Genomic DNA, 13391 nt, shown 5'->3' on the forward strand with positions numbered 1-13391 from the left:
CCATTCCGTCCACTCACCCAATAGATGCTGACATGCACTATGGGGTGGTGACGGTATGTGGTTTTCCTTACACAACCAACTCTGATATCTCACAGAATTATCCTGATCTCTCTCGGGACTTCCACCACTGGGTCACTGTAGGTGGGCTAGAAAATCAGTACAGGGAAGGGGCACGTGTGCAGAGTCCTGCACCCTGGACCCCAGGAGCTGCTTGGTAAAAATGTGAACCTTGGCAGCCGAGCCACGCTGCCCATGGTAGGAAGACGTTCTGTCTTATAATTCAAGCCCCAGAAAGTACCACTCTCTAGACCGGATGCCCCTGGGGGAAGTTTCTGACAAGTGTACCTGGCTGGCCACTGGAATATAGAAGACCGCTCTCTGCAGGCGTGGCAGTGTCTCACCCTGTGCACATGGGCTGGTTTCAAGCTGTCTGTCGGGTGACCCGGGCCATGGGTCTCCTTGGCATTTTCAAGCTAAGTACTTCCAAAGTTCTCTGACAAGGCTAAAAACTCCCCATCCCACCAAAGATTCTTGCACATTATTTAAATGGGATGCAAATGCATGGTCTGCTCGGAGCCCTGGCAGCTTTCAATTTTTATATTTTCAGAATGGTGAGGCCTGCCATCAGTTCATTCGAAGTTCAGTCCAAGATGCGCCTGTCCCTGACATTTGTTCATTTTTTATGCAGGTAACATTTTGGAACATTTAAAAAGAAGTCATGGTTGTATTTCATTCCCTACCACCCTCCAAAACAATGGAAAAAAATATTTCAGACATTTGTTGCGTGCAGAAGAGCTGGGACATGACCAAATTCTTCCCTCCTGCCTGAATCTCCAAGTTGGATTCTATACGCCCTGTCGTTGGCAATCCATCATCTATTTCTTTCCTGATATTTCAGTGGTAGGAACTGCCTATTAGAGGGATTAGGCTCCTAAGAGCACAAGCACATCCCATCAGAGGCCATTAGAGCACAATGGTTGTCGGGGTGAGTAGGAGGGAGGTGGAGCCCGGCTGCTGACAATGGGAAGGTGGGTACAGTTCACTTATTTCCTCCTTTTGTGGCGAAGGCTGAGTCCATTCACTCCGAGCTGAGCACGCAGCTGACAGAAGCCCCACCTGTGCACCTGGGGTCTGGGCAGGAAGGGGGGCTGCTTGAAAGACAAGACCGCAGGAGGGGAACCATAAAAAGATGAACCCAGGGTGGTGCTGTGTGGGTGGTAGGCCAGCTACACAGACTCAGGGCCCTCCCAGATCCAGCCCAGCCTGCCTATGTGTGTGTGTATGTGTGTGTGTGTGTGTGTACGTGTACACACAATTATACACTTCCCACCTCTTTGTGGTTAGTTCAGAGTGAAAGAAAGGACAAGGATAAGGGAGATCAAGCTAGAAGACGGAAAAGAAGGGAAAAGAAAGACAGAGGGTGTAGCACATGTGGAAAGCTGGTATTTGTCCCTCTAGAGCCCCCAAGTCCCTTTATTCTTCCTTCCGAGGCACATGTCACTAGAAAGGACACTTCCCGGCTTCCTGGCCCTGATGCAGAGCCTGGTGACTCAATTCTCACCAATGGAATGTGCATGGAATTAGCACCTGCTTCACCTCCTGGTATCGTGGTCCTTGTCCTCCCTCCCTGCCACAGGAGGGAACGACCAGAGTCCCGAGCGAGCTTGCGGTGCAGGGGAGCTGCTGCTGGCGAGGCGATGAGTGCAAGAAACAGATGATTCCATTTCAATTCTGTGCGGTTCAGTTTCTCTCTTTTGTAGCGCGCAGAGCTACAGTCTGTGAAGAAGGGCGGGTGAGACCAAAACTGAGCAACTGTGGAAGAAAGGATGACGCTGAAAACACGGGATCGAAGGGAGGGATCAGCTCCCAGGAGGATACGGGGAAGTTGTCCTATTTCCACAAAACTTCTCTCCTACCTCCCTGACCATCGTGTCACCTCCAACCGTGATTTTAAGCAAAATTAATACAAGGGCTGCCAGGTTTACCTTGAAAGGTGAGGGTGTCTCAGAAGAGTACGGGTTACCAAATTAGAGGTCTGGGTGCTGGTCTCAGTAAGAATTTAACTAATCCACTGGGATGATTCTCCAGTGGAATGAATGCCCGTTTCTGCATGTGATCAAGAGAGGTTGCATGACCCTGTCTCATGACCTTGGAAAGGGGACTCCCATGTCGATCGAGCATTTGACTACATAAATTTTAAGGTCTCGTCCGACATTAATATTCTCCAGAAAAGGTTTAAGTCAGAAAAGCGGAGGAGCTTTTTCAATGTTATGTGAATTATTTGCATTTCACCTCACTGTTCACTTGGGCAGTGGGTATTGAATATTTATCAACACTTCCACCTGCTTTTTGAAAATCCCCAAGACCTGGTTTCCACTTACTTGCTGGGTAAGTCAGAAGCTCCCCGTGAATTGTCTGTGTCCTGTGCACTGTAACAAAACACTGGTTTCATGGCTTTGTCTTCCGTGGAAACCTCAGGTATGCCACTTGACAGGTCAAGGCTAGCTGCCTCGCCTAAGCAGTCTGCTTTTAGTCGTGTTGGTAGGTCCTCAGTCATGAAAATATGCTTCTTACTGACATAATCACAGATGCCTGTAATTCAGCTACTAGTGTTCATTCCTTTGTATCCCCTTTAGTTCTTTCTGAACAGTTTTTTCTAAAAATGCAATCACCCATTGACAGGTAACAAATTAAATGTGTGTCTAAGAAGCACAGGGAAAGGGGAAATGTTGACAGAGGATATTGGCTCTGAAAAAAAACTGCTTTATTCATGGCTGTCCATCACAGCCTCTTTGTGTCTGCTGTTAATATGGGAGAGAAACGCAAGGTGGCCCCTACAGGTCTTTACTCTCCTCTCTCTATGCCTTCCAAGTACGTTTGTACTCCAGACCCACACATGATAGAGGGCTGACAGTGACTTACAGCCAAGAGAGCCAGCTGTCTACTTGGCTTGGCCAGACCTCCCTCTCCTAACCAGGAGCAGCCCTGGGCCCTGGGATCCCACAAATAATCTTGTACCTCTCAGTGTTCAGCCAGTTGGCCAGGCCAGTGCTCTTGGTTCCTTTTGTGCAGGTCATCTGAGGAGAAAGGGGACTCAGGACAGGTCGTGTTTATTGGGTGGAAGGGGAGGGTTGGGTGTGAAGCGAGAGCCCACCTGGACAGTACAGACATAGATGGAGAGCCTGAGTAACTCACAGTGACAGAAGGTCACCAGACAATTGGCAGAGGGTAAGAAAGGGAGGCTGAGTGGAGAATAAAAGAGAAGGATGGAAAGCAAGCTTCTGCACTTAGTCGCTGTGCTAGGTGCCTCAATGCAGAGAATGATATTCAAAGTAAGAACATGGATCTTATACATTTTTATGGTGCGTTTGTCCTACTACTGAGATATTTCTGAGTCTCCAAAGCTCAAGGTTCCCTGATAGGAGAGGGGGATTCAGTTTTATTCTCAGCCTCACAAGATCATATGGAATTTTGGTTTCATGTTAAGCTGCCAGCTTCCTTGAGCAGAGAAGGAGGCAGGATATCAACTTATGGGAAAAGGAAACAGAGCTTGAAGAAGGGAAGGGAGGAGAGGAGGAGGACTCAGAACAGAGCCCTTAACCAAAAGGGGGAAATGAGGCTGAGGAGCTCTCAGTATCTAGGCTGACGCAAGGGAAAGAGCAAGCCCCAGTGAAAGTGAGCCTGAAGGATGGTGGCACAGATGTGGGTGGTGATTTCATGCATAGACTCATGAGCTTGACTCTGAGTCTTGGTTCCCTGTGGTGGGCTCATTCCTGGGAGGGTCATCCTAGTTGAGAAGCCTGGAGGCACATTCTGCCTTCTCATTTTTTATGTTCATACCTAATGTCTTGTCATCCATCTGATGATGAACTCCTCGAGGGACATTTATACGGTCCTCAGCGCTTAGTTCAATGTCTTGAATGTGGTCCATGCTTATGGCAGCATGAGTGTCACTTATGAGGTATTACCATTAGCTCCTCACATCTCCCAGCCTCTGTGCTATTGAGGGTGCCCTGTGACTAACCTGAACAGTGATTTGGGGAGCAGGAGGGGCAGAGCTGTTGTGCAACCCCCAGCTAGCTCTTCCCTTGCAGCCAAGAGCCATGTGCTCCGAACGGTGAAGCTGTAAGGTGGTGGAGTCTCACTCAGATGGTGTGGAGATTCACTCATCTACCAACCCACATTGGAGATGTTGCCCTAGTGACAAATAAAGTTTTGTTGTTTTTAACGACTGGGATTTGGGAGTTCTTTGTTACTGCAGTGTGACCTAACTGATTCTGACTGATACAAATTCAATAAACCCCAATAAAATTCAATAAATTTCATTTATGACAATATAAGGGCTACTGATGGGATTTCCTACTTGGATTAACCTCTGGATTAACCTCTTCACTGCCCACAGCTTTTTTTTTTTTTTTTTGCTGTCAAGGTCTTTGAGTTTGTGCCTATTGGCAGTTAATACTATTCTGTCTTCCCTAACTATACTATAAAGACCACATAAGGTCTTTCAGGGAAAGGGCTAAATGTTGGACGCAATAAACTACATGAAAATATATTGTGCATCAGCCATGTTTCAGGCACTGCACTAGAACCAAGAATACAAAACCAGATAAATATGTCCTCTGCCCTTGGAAGGTTCCCATCCTAGTAGGAGACATAGAGACACAGCCAATTACATTGGAATGTGTGTTATCATAAATGCCAAGACCAGACAGCTGCTACTGCCAACAGCAGAGAGACGGAGCACCTAATTCAGGCTGGGAATTCAGGCTAGAGGAATTGGATAAGACAAAGACAGAAATGAGAGAGAGCAGATGTGTTCAAGAAACTGAAAGTGGGTCAGTAAACTGGAGAACAGTGTACAGGAGTGGGTGGTAAAAGATGATTCTAGAAGGGTGAGCAGGGGACTGTGGTGCCTTCCTGAGTTTGACCTGCATCAAGTAGATAAGAGTTGTAAGGTGTGGGGACATGAAGTCCCCGCTAGTCAGAGTGCTATAAAACCTTTTGACATCCTTGTGTAGGTGATAGAGAGCCATCGAAACATTTGACCTGATAGGACTTCCGTCTCAGAAAGACAGTGGTGTGGAGGATGGATTGAGGGGGAGGTGGTGGCGGCCACAGCTGGTCAGCAGGCTGTTGTGTGTCCCAGGTCAGTGTTGGTGGCCTGCCCCATGACCAGCTGCCTGGGGTTTCACACCAGCAGAGGGTCCGCTGCTGCCATCAAAGTGGTCTTTTTGGAGCCCACCTCCCAGACAGCCATGCTGATTTCACGTGGTCAGAATCAGCACCACATCTGCCTCTGGTTCCCCGAGTCTCAAACTCACAGAGCTCCTTGGTATTTCTGTCTGAGGTTGGCAGAGGTCTTCAAGTGGGGCTTTGGACACCTCCAAAGTCTCTAGGCTCCCTGCTTCATACCAGACCCTCGAAGAAATTCAATATGTTCTGGTATTTTTCAAACTCTTTCTTCTTTACTCTGAGCCTAAGATAAAGCCTACAACCATCTTCATAGAAGGCAGGATTGCATTACTGATGGGATATTGAATTTTTCTTGCAAGTATTTTACCAAGTTTTAAACCTTTGAGCCTTGGGGAAATAAAACAGTATTTTTTTCTATGTTTTATATCAGGGCAAAAGTGACTTTTTACAATAAGTTGTGTGGCTTTCCATTTTTTCTCTATTTTTACTGCATAGTGAATACAAAAATAAATTCCAGATGGAATAAATAATTAAATCATTGCATTCTTCAGATAAATCTGCTGAACTCGATTCTTCTTTAACCTACTTCATGCCCAAATTAGAGTTCTGAGAAAGCAGGAGGATTGTCTCATGGAACCAGTGAAGTTTGAGGGGTGTGTGTGTGTGCGTGCGTGTGCATGTGTGTGCAGATGGGTTGCAGAGAGGAGGGTATCACGGCTGTGAGATCATGGTCTGGGCTTGTGCAGAGCACCAGTGGGCATTTCAGGGACAGGAAATAACCTTAGAGCCGATCAGACCAGACCAGACCTCTCTCCATATGTGCGCACATGCGTGCCTGACCATTGAGGTTTGGGGGAGGCTGGGGGGTGGGTTTCCGTTGCTTCACAAATTCGCCTGTAGGAGAGAACTCCAGGGGAGAAAAGCCTGCCTCCACCCCCGGCCCCTCAGGTCAGCACTAGGGCTGGGCCTCAAATGGGCCTGAGACACCCTCTCTTTCCCAAAGAGGACCAATGGGGCTGCTTCCAGAGTTCACTTTGGCAAACACCCTCCTTTTCCCAGCATCATGCCCTGGCAGCCTGGCTCCGTTCTCCAACCCTTGCCAGGGGGAGACATGGATCCAGCCCTTTGGAGAGGGAGGGCCTGGGGCCAAAGCATTTATGCCTCCCGGGGTTCCCTTCTGTCACCCCTCCTGTTTTGCACAGCAACCCAGGCTCAGCGCCTGCTGCCCGTGGGCACAGCCTCCTGAATTTGATAACGGCGGTGCCACTCTTTGTTGGTTTACATGAAGGCTTGAGGCTGGCGGCCCATGGTGTCCAGGGGGGATGCTGATGCTGCAGGGCTGGAGCGATGCAGGAGGTGGAGTGCTGTTTGCGGTCTCTACCAGAAGCCCAGTCAGCAGGTCTGTAGCTCAGCCAGCAGCAGTATGTGGGCAAGAACCAGCAGAGAGGCAGGCGGAAGGGGGATCAGAGGGCCTGCGGGGAGGCTTACCCATCACAACCACTGACACCGGTGAGCCTTTCACATTTTTCAAAGCACGTCCACATTTGCCATCTAATCCTGTCCCCATAGCAACCTTGGGAGGCAGGCCTGCGAGGTAGACATAATTCATCTCATTTATAGATGCTCAAAGCAACCTCGCCTGAATAAGAGGTAGGGCAGGGAGTTGAACCCTGATCTCCGGGCTCAAGTTTTCATGCTTCATTCTGCTAAGCTTCTGGGCTCATTGCTCTCTCCTGTTTCTTCCATTCTCTCCCCTGCAGCCTCCTTCTTCCTGAAATGTACGCTCCCCACCCTCCAGGATCCAGGGTTCTCGCACCTTCTCTGTCCCTCCCCTGTGAAATACCTTCTCCCAGGACCCACTGGAAACTCAGTCACCCTACGCTGGGGATGGTTTTGCACTGCTCCCCTGCTCAGAAGGATTTCCTTTTCTTTTTAAATGTAAAGCGTTTTTTTTTTTTTTTTGATGTGGACCATTTTTAAAGTCTTTATTGAATTTGTTACAATATTGCTTCTGTTTTATGTTTTGTTTTTTGCCCACGAGGCACGTGGGATCTTAGTTTCCCAACCAGGGATCGAACCCACACTCCCTGCATTAGAAGGCGAAGTCTTATCCACTGGACCGCCAGGGAAGGCCAAGGATTTCCATGTGAACTAGAAGAGAAAAAACTTTCCATGAGAAGGATGCAATGCTAGTGAGAGGATTTCAACTTTAGGAACTATGCCTTTGAGGGAATGGAGCCTTCGGTTTCCTCCCAGACCATACCTAGGTGAATTGTTTCCCTGCCAGGCCTCAGGCTGACCCAGGGGCTGGTTACAAGGACAGGAGGACACTGGGGAGCCGTTCCTCTCCTGCCCCATCAGGTAGCAAACGAGGGGGTGGAGCCAAAAGCTTGGACAGGAAAAAGAAAACGTTCCCATTGACAGGCAAACCGGCTGGGACCTAGGAGGGATTGTAGATTGCCCCCTGGCTGCTGGGACACTTCTGGAAGCTTTAGTAAGGGTCTGAATCCAGAAGTCCAGTCCAGGGGTACGACATGCATGCTCCACCCTGCCCTTGGCCCTGTCTCCTTGCCTCAAAAGCCAGGTTCCAGAGAGAGAGCGTCCCCAGGACCCATGCCAGACCGGCAGGCGTGCTTCCTCCCTGGAGCTGAGCTCAGCTCTGCGAGGGGTCGACCCTCCCCTCCAGCCCAGTCCCCGCCCGCATCCCCTCACCCCTCGCCCCTATCCAACGCTCCCTGCACCTCACCCAGAGATTGGAGAGGCTGTGCATCAGGCAGCCCAGGGCACTTGCCCACCCTGGGGGATGATAGCAGGCTGCCTTTGTGCAAGCTGCCCCCTCTGGTTTTATGCCACATTTTTAAAACGTGCGGACTTCTCATCAAGAGATGCTGAACATGAGATGAAGGAAAAACGCCAACAGATCTAGCGGAGCAGTGGGTCTGTGGGTGAGGGGCTGACTCTGGTCCTGCCAGGCTGTGGGCTGGCCTGCTGAAGACGGGGAGGGGCAGCAAGATACCAAATATATTCTGGGCAGCAGCTTGCAAATGCCTCAGTGTTTTCCAAAGGCAGGCTCTGCGGAAGGCTTGCGTTTTATGGCTATTTATTATAGGCTTGTGTTATAAGTCAATAATTTCCTGCTCCAAAATAACCAAGGAGGCTTGATCCAGGACTGAAGCCAGCAAAAGAGTAAATAAGACCTCAAAGGGGCTACCAGCAGAGGGCTCGGCATGGATACTTAGGGGTCCTCTAGGGCCACCCCAACTCTCCAGCTTCTATTCTTCTCAAATCTTCACCCATCTCATCTCTACCCCTCATTCCTCAGTCTTCTATTCCTTCAAAAGAGTAAACGGTTAACCAGCTTGAACAACAGCAATTTCCTTCTTCCGTTATCCCAGGGCCAAGTCTGCACTTGAGTTGTGTTTGGACAGAGCAGCATCCCCCGGTGGGTCCTGGTTTAGTTGTCACCATGGCAGCATTTCCTGGTTCTTACCAGGGAGTCCATCAGTCAGGTGAAAGTAGCCTTTAAGAAGAAGGTTAAGGATAAAGGTAACTGGCATTGCCTGGCATTTTGCAGTCTGCAAAGCCCTGCTGTGTATTTTCTTCTAGAGGTATGGTTAGGACAAGGTTTTATTTCAACTTGTCAATGAGGAAATGGAGGCTCAGAGAGGCTAAGTGAACTGTCCTTAATCACACAGCCAGGAGGAGTCCAGCTTCCCTCCCCACACATTGCAGGGCAGGTGGAATTTCCAAAACCGGGGTCTGGAAACCAGCACCAAGTGTGCAGGGAGACTGAGAAGGGGGAGCAGGCAGGCAGAGGCCAGTGGTCCAGGCACATGTGTCTTGTACAACTTCTCCTGAAGCTGGTTTAGGTCATTTGATGTTAGCCACTGGGTCTGGGTGTGAGGCCTGTTTTGTTTGTTTACACGTGAATAAGAATAATGTGCATGGTTTGAGCTAGAAGAGTCCAGCACCACAATTCAGGAAGCCCGAGTTGGGAGTGGGCTTTGGGGCGTGTTACCCAGGGACCCCTGTTACCTCCGCTGGGGCGGTGGAGGGCAGGATAGTCTCAGAGGCCCGCGCCCTCTGACAGTCTGGGGATCCCTACGCTCCTGGTTGCAGGAAGAGGCTTTGGGACAGCGGCCACTGGTACATCACCTCTAAAGGGGACAGAGAAAAGCAGCCGCCAGGGCTCCTCAGTTGCTTTGGTACACAAGTCACGGCCAGGAGGAGGCAACCGGAGAGCTGGAAATAGCCCTGTGGGTCTCGAGGGATCAGGGGCTCCCCCGCAGGATCTCTAAATTGAGCAGCTGTGGGAGGTGCAGCCTCGGGAACTGCTGGCAGGACGAGGGCCGCAGGGCTGAAGGTCGGGGAGGCCATGTTTCATTGACGTCGAGGGTCACACTCTCCTGAGTTTGTCTGCTGCCCTCTGATCACCTCGCCTCTGGTCTTCACCTCACCGGCCCAGGCGGGGAGGATGCTGCTGACTTCCTCAAGTCCGTGATGAAGTGACCCGCAGGGAAAACACGGTGGACAAGAGATGGTGATGGTGACCCACTGACCTGGCCAGGATGCCTCCCCTCTCTCCCTGACACACCGGGACACACGCATACATTGAGCGAGACTGAGAAAAAGGCAAGAAAGATCTCCTTCTTCTTCCTCAGGGATTTCAGTCAGTTCTCAGATGGGAACTCTGTGTGAGCATTAGGCTGGCGGATACCTTCATCTCTCAGAACCCAGCTGAGAAGGAAACATAGGTGCATCTGGAGACTTGGTAACAGTGCCAGGTGGAGACTGACACACACTTCCGCTTGCAGGCTCTGGACAATAGGGGAAACCACCCCAAGTGTGGTTTAGTTGGGTTTAGGACTTTCAGGGAGTTTGCTGAGGGATTGTGGAGGACAATCTGCAGTCCCCCAGCCTGCCTTCTAGTTCATTCCTCTTCCTCCTCCAAGCCTCCTATTACTCTTCTGTGCCGTCCATCAATACAGACTGTCCTCAGCGGGACCCGGACTCCCTTGCCCAGCATGGTCCTCTCTGCTCTCTTTCCTCTCCTCTGGACAGTTCTATCCTGGGATAAGACAGTGTTTACTGGAGAATCTTCTCCCCAAAATGAGTTAATAGTGAAGTCCCTTGTGTTTGCTATTCCTCTCAAGGAGGCCTAATGAGAGAAGAACCCGGGTAAGGGGGTGGCAGTCAGCTTGGTCAATCCGTAAGGGGTGACACAGCCTCTCCTGGAAGCGTCGTAAGGTGAAGAAAATTATGTTTACGATAAGCCCTTTCAGGGAAAGCAGTGTATGCTGCAAAGAATCCTTTTTTAAGTCTTGGGGGTAAAAATTAGGAACTGCCCCCGCCCCGCCGCACCCAGAGACAACCGTTCTAGCAACAATCTAGCAAAACTTTCTAAGGAGGGTTTGTCCTGTTCCCGATGTTTATTGTATTCTTTTTCATCTTTCTCATCTCATCTCCTTGCTCATCCTCCTACCCCTGTCAGCACACAGCCAAGGCACCTAACCAAAATCTCAGGGCAAATGGTATCTTTGCTCATCAAGATGTCCTGCCAGACGCCAGCCTAATGATTTTTGGATGATTAGTGCCAACGGACTCCAGCAGAGAGGGATGGATCAGACTCACTGGTAGAGGCTCCCCTATCTGTGAGGCTTTGGTTTTGCTGATTGGGTAGCAAGTTTGGGGCTGGAGGAGGACAGCTTAGGGCACTAGGGGAGGACAGGCCTGTCCTCAGGGGTCAACTTTTTCTGCCCTCTGCCCTCAAGGCACACGGCACCCCTCTGAGTGAAGGCTGAAAAAACAAAGAAGAGCACCGATGACTAGCCTGCCTGAGGAACTCCAAGTCCCAGTGCAGACTTGCGTGGGGTGGGGGGCTGTGAAAGGAAGCCCGGCATGTGAAGAAGACAGGACTGCAGAGTACTGAGAGACTCCACGGAAGTCACAGGGTGAAAACAGCTTAGGAGTCACTGGTCTCCAGGACAGGTCCAGAACCCCTCAGAGAAAGGTTATTTCTCAGTGAAAGCAGCGTCACGTTTTTCTGTCTCCAGGTGCTTCCCAACCAGAAAGGAATCATAGAAGGGGGGATGCAGCCACATGACCTACAGCCCCATCCTAGGGTCCCCTGTCCTCTGTCCCAAGCCAGACCTGGCTGCACTGTATATCTCTGGAACTATTTACTCAGATTAAAAAATGTCAACCCAGGCATGAAGATGGATGGCAGGAACTCAGGGTTGAAGAAACATGAATGTCAGGCTCCTGGAACGGGGTGAGAAATTTCTATAATTTACATCCCTCTAGGGTAGCATCAACCCAGGAGGGCTTCTTAGAAGAGTGGGCCTTCAGACCTGATTTAAAGGATAAGCAGGACTACACATCTGTCATGAGGAGGATGGATGTGGGAAGGTGGGTGAAGGGGAAAGTCAATGATGTGAGGACAGAGGGGAGATGCAGGGAAGGTTAGGGTTAGGGTTAGTGAACCACGTGGGGAGGGGTGTGTGTTCTCAGGGGCAGACCCTGAGAGCAGAGAGGTTGAGGATGTATTCTGTCTAAGAGAAGGTGCAACAGAGAGCTTCTCTTTGAAAATGAGGGCCCTGAAATGCTGAGGCTTTTGCTCTGTGTGACTGAGTAGATGGTAAGCCCGTGGTACCAGCTACAACATCCACAGTCCTCCAGACCAGCCCTGTGGTCTTTCTTGGACCATCCAGTCAGCTTCCTTTTGTTCCCACCTCACTGACGTGGAGGCGGCATTTCCTGTGCTGAAGTTCTCCCTAGACCTGAAGGTCACGTTTAGCCCAGTCCAAGTCCTCTCCTTCCAGTGAATCTCAACAGAATCTAAAGGCATCCTTGGCCAGAGCCAGGTCCTTCCAGCCCTCATCTCCACCCTCTGGTTCCTCCCACTTGGGTGGGGTTGACCAGCTGGCTTTGTGTCAGCAGTAGATGCTGTTCTTTGAGAGGGGAGGGCTCCCCTACTGGCTGCCCCACCCCTGGCAGCTGGGCAGAGTTAGTGGCACAGCCATGTCCTCACCCCACACATGCCTCCTGGAGAGCCCCCATCTTGCCATTCTGGGCCCCCAACCAGTTCACTACGCCCCTTGAGGCTCCCAGACTTTGTTAGGACATTTGGCTTTTTACCTTGGAATCAGCTCAAGAGTACATTGTGAGTTTGATTATTAGGGCAGTGCTCTCTTTGGATTTTAATAATCTTCCCCAGATCTCTAAACACTTTGCCAAGACTCTCCTAACACAGCTTCTAAAAGTGCACTTCTGTGATGGAGGAGGGCAGATCTTCCTGAAGTGGACACAAGTAAGACCTGGTGTTTGAGTATCTTGACAGCCTTGTTGATACCATAAAAATGTGTCAGCTGGGAGTCAGACTCATGCATCCCAGCTCTGCCCTGGACTTCATCTATGGAACTCAGATCTCTACTGAGAAAGGAGCAGGACCAAGCTGAGAATGGTCTTCAACTCTGCCATTCACAGAGCTGCAAATCAACAGGCTAACATGCTGGTGGTCAAGCTCAGCTGGCAGATTCTTAAGCATAAATCCACAGTTCCCCTGTCTGCACAAGAGCAGACAAATCCTTCATTTCTTTGATGGAAGTGGGAGACCAAAGTCTGACGAGAGAGGTGGAGAGCTTCCTTCCCAATGTTTACTTTATCCTTTCTCAAGCTTCTTGCCTATCCTCCCTCCCTCTGTCAATTAGTAGCCTAGATATATAACCAAAATCTCAGGGCACCTGTGCTCATCAAGGGTGTCCTGCCAGACATCCGCCTAATGATCTTTGGACAATTAGTACCAACCAACACCTGCAGTGACCTGCCAGACTCTGCCCTTGTCTTGCCCGTTGTCTCTATGGATCAAGGAGCATTGTCCCAGCCTTGGGAAGTGTCTTTGCCAACCGCCCAGCGTGAATGATCCGAGCTCCACCTTCCCCTCGATCCTTGCACCTCTCAACAACCACTGGCCTTGTCAGGCGTGCTGAGCAGAGCCTCAGGAGTGGCCAAATGGCCTTGGCCCTGGGCCACCAATGCTCTCTGATGCAGAGGAGATGGGATTTGCAAAGGCACTCAACTCAGGAGAGGGAGAGGGCTGGTCTCCTTTCATAGCTGTAGCGGACCCATACATTGTATTATCATAAAATATTTGCAAACTAGAACCCAGGCACTCTACCCATGAAAGAGTCCTTTGG

This window comes from Mesoplodon bidens (genome assembly GCF_964165515.1).
Source record: "Mesoplodon bidens genome assembly, chromosome: 11".
NCBI lineage: Eukaryota > Metazoa > Chordata > Mammalia > Artiodactyla > Ziphiidae > Mesoplodon > Mesoplodon bidens.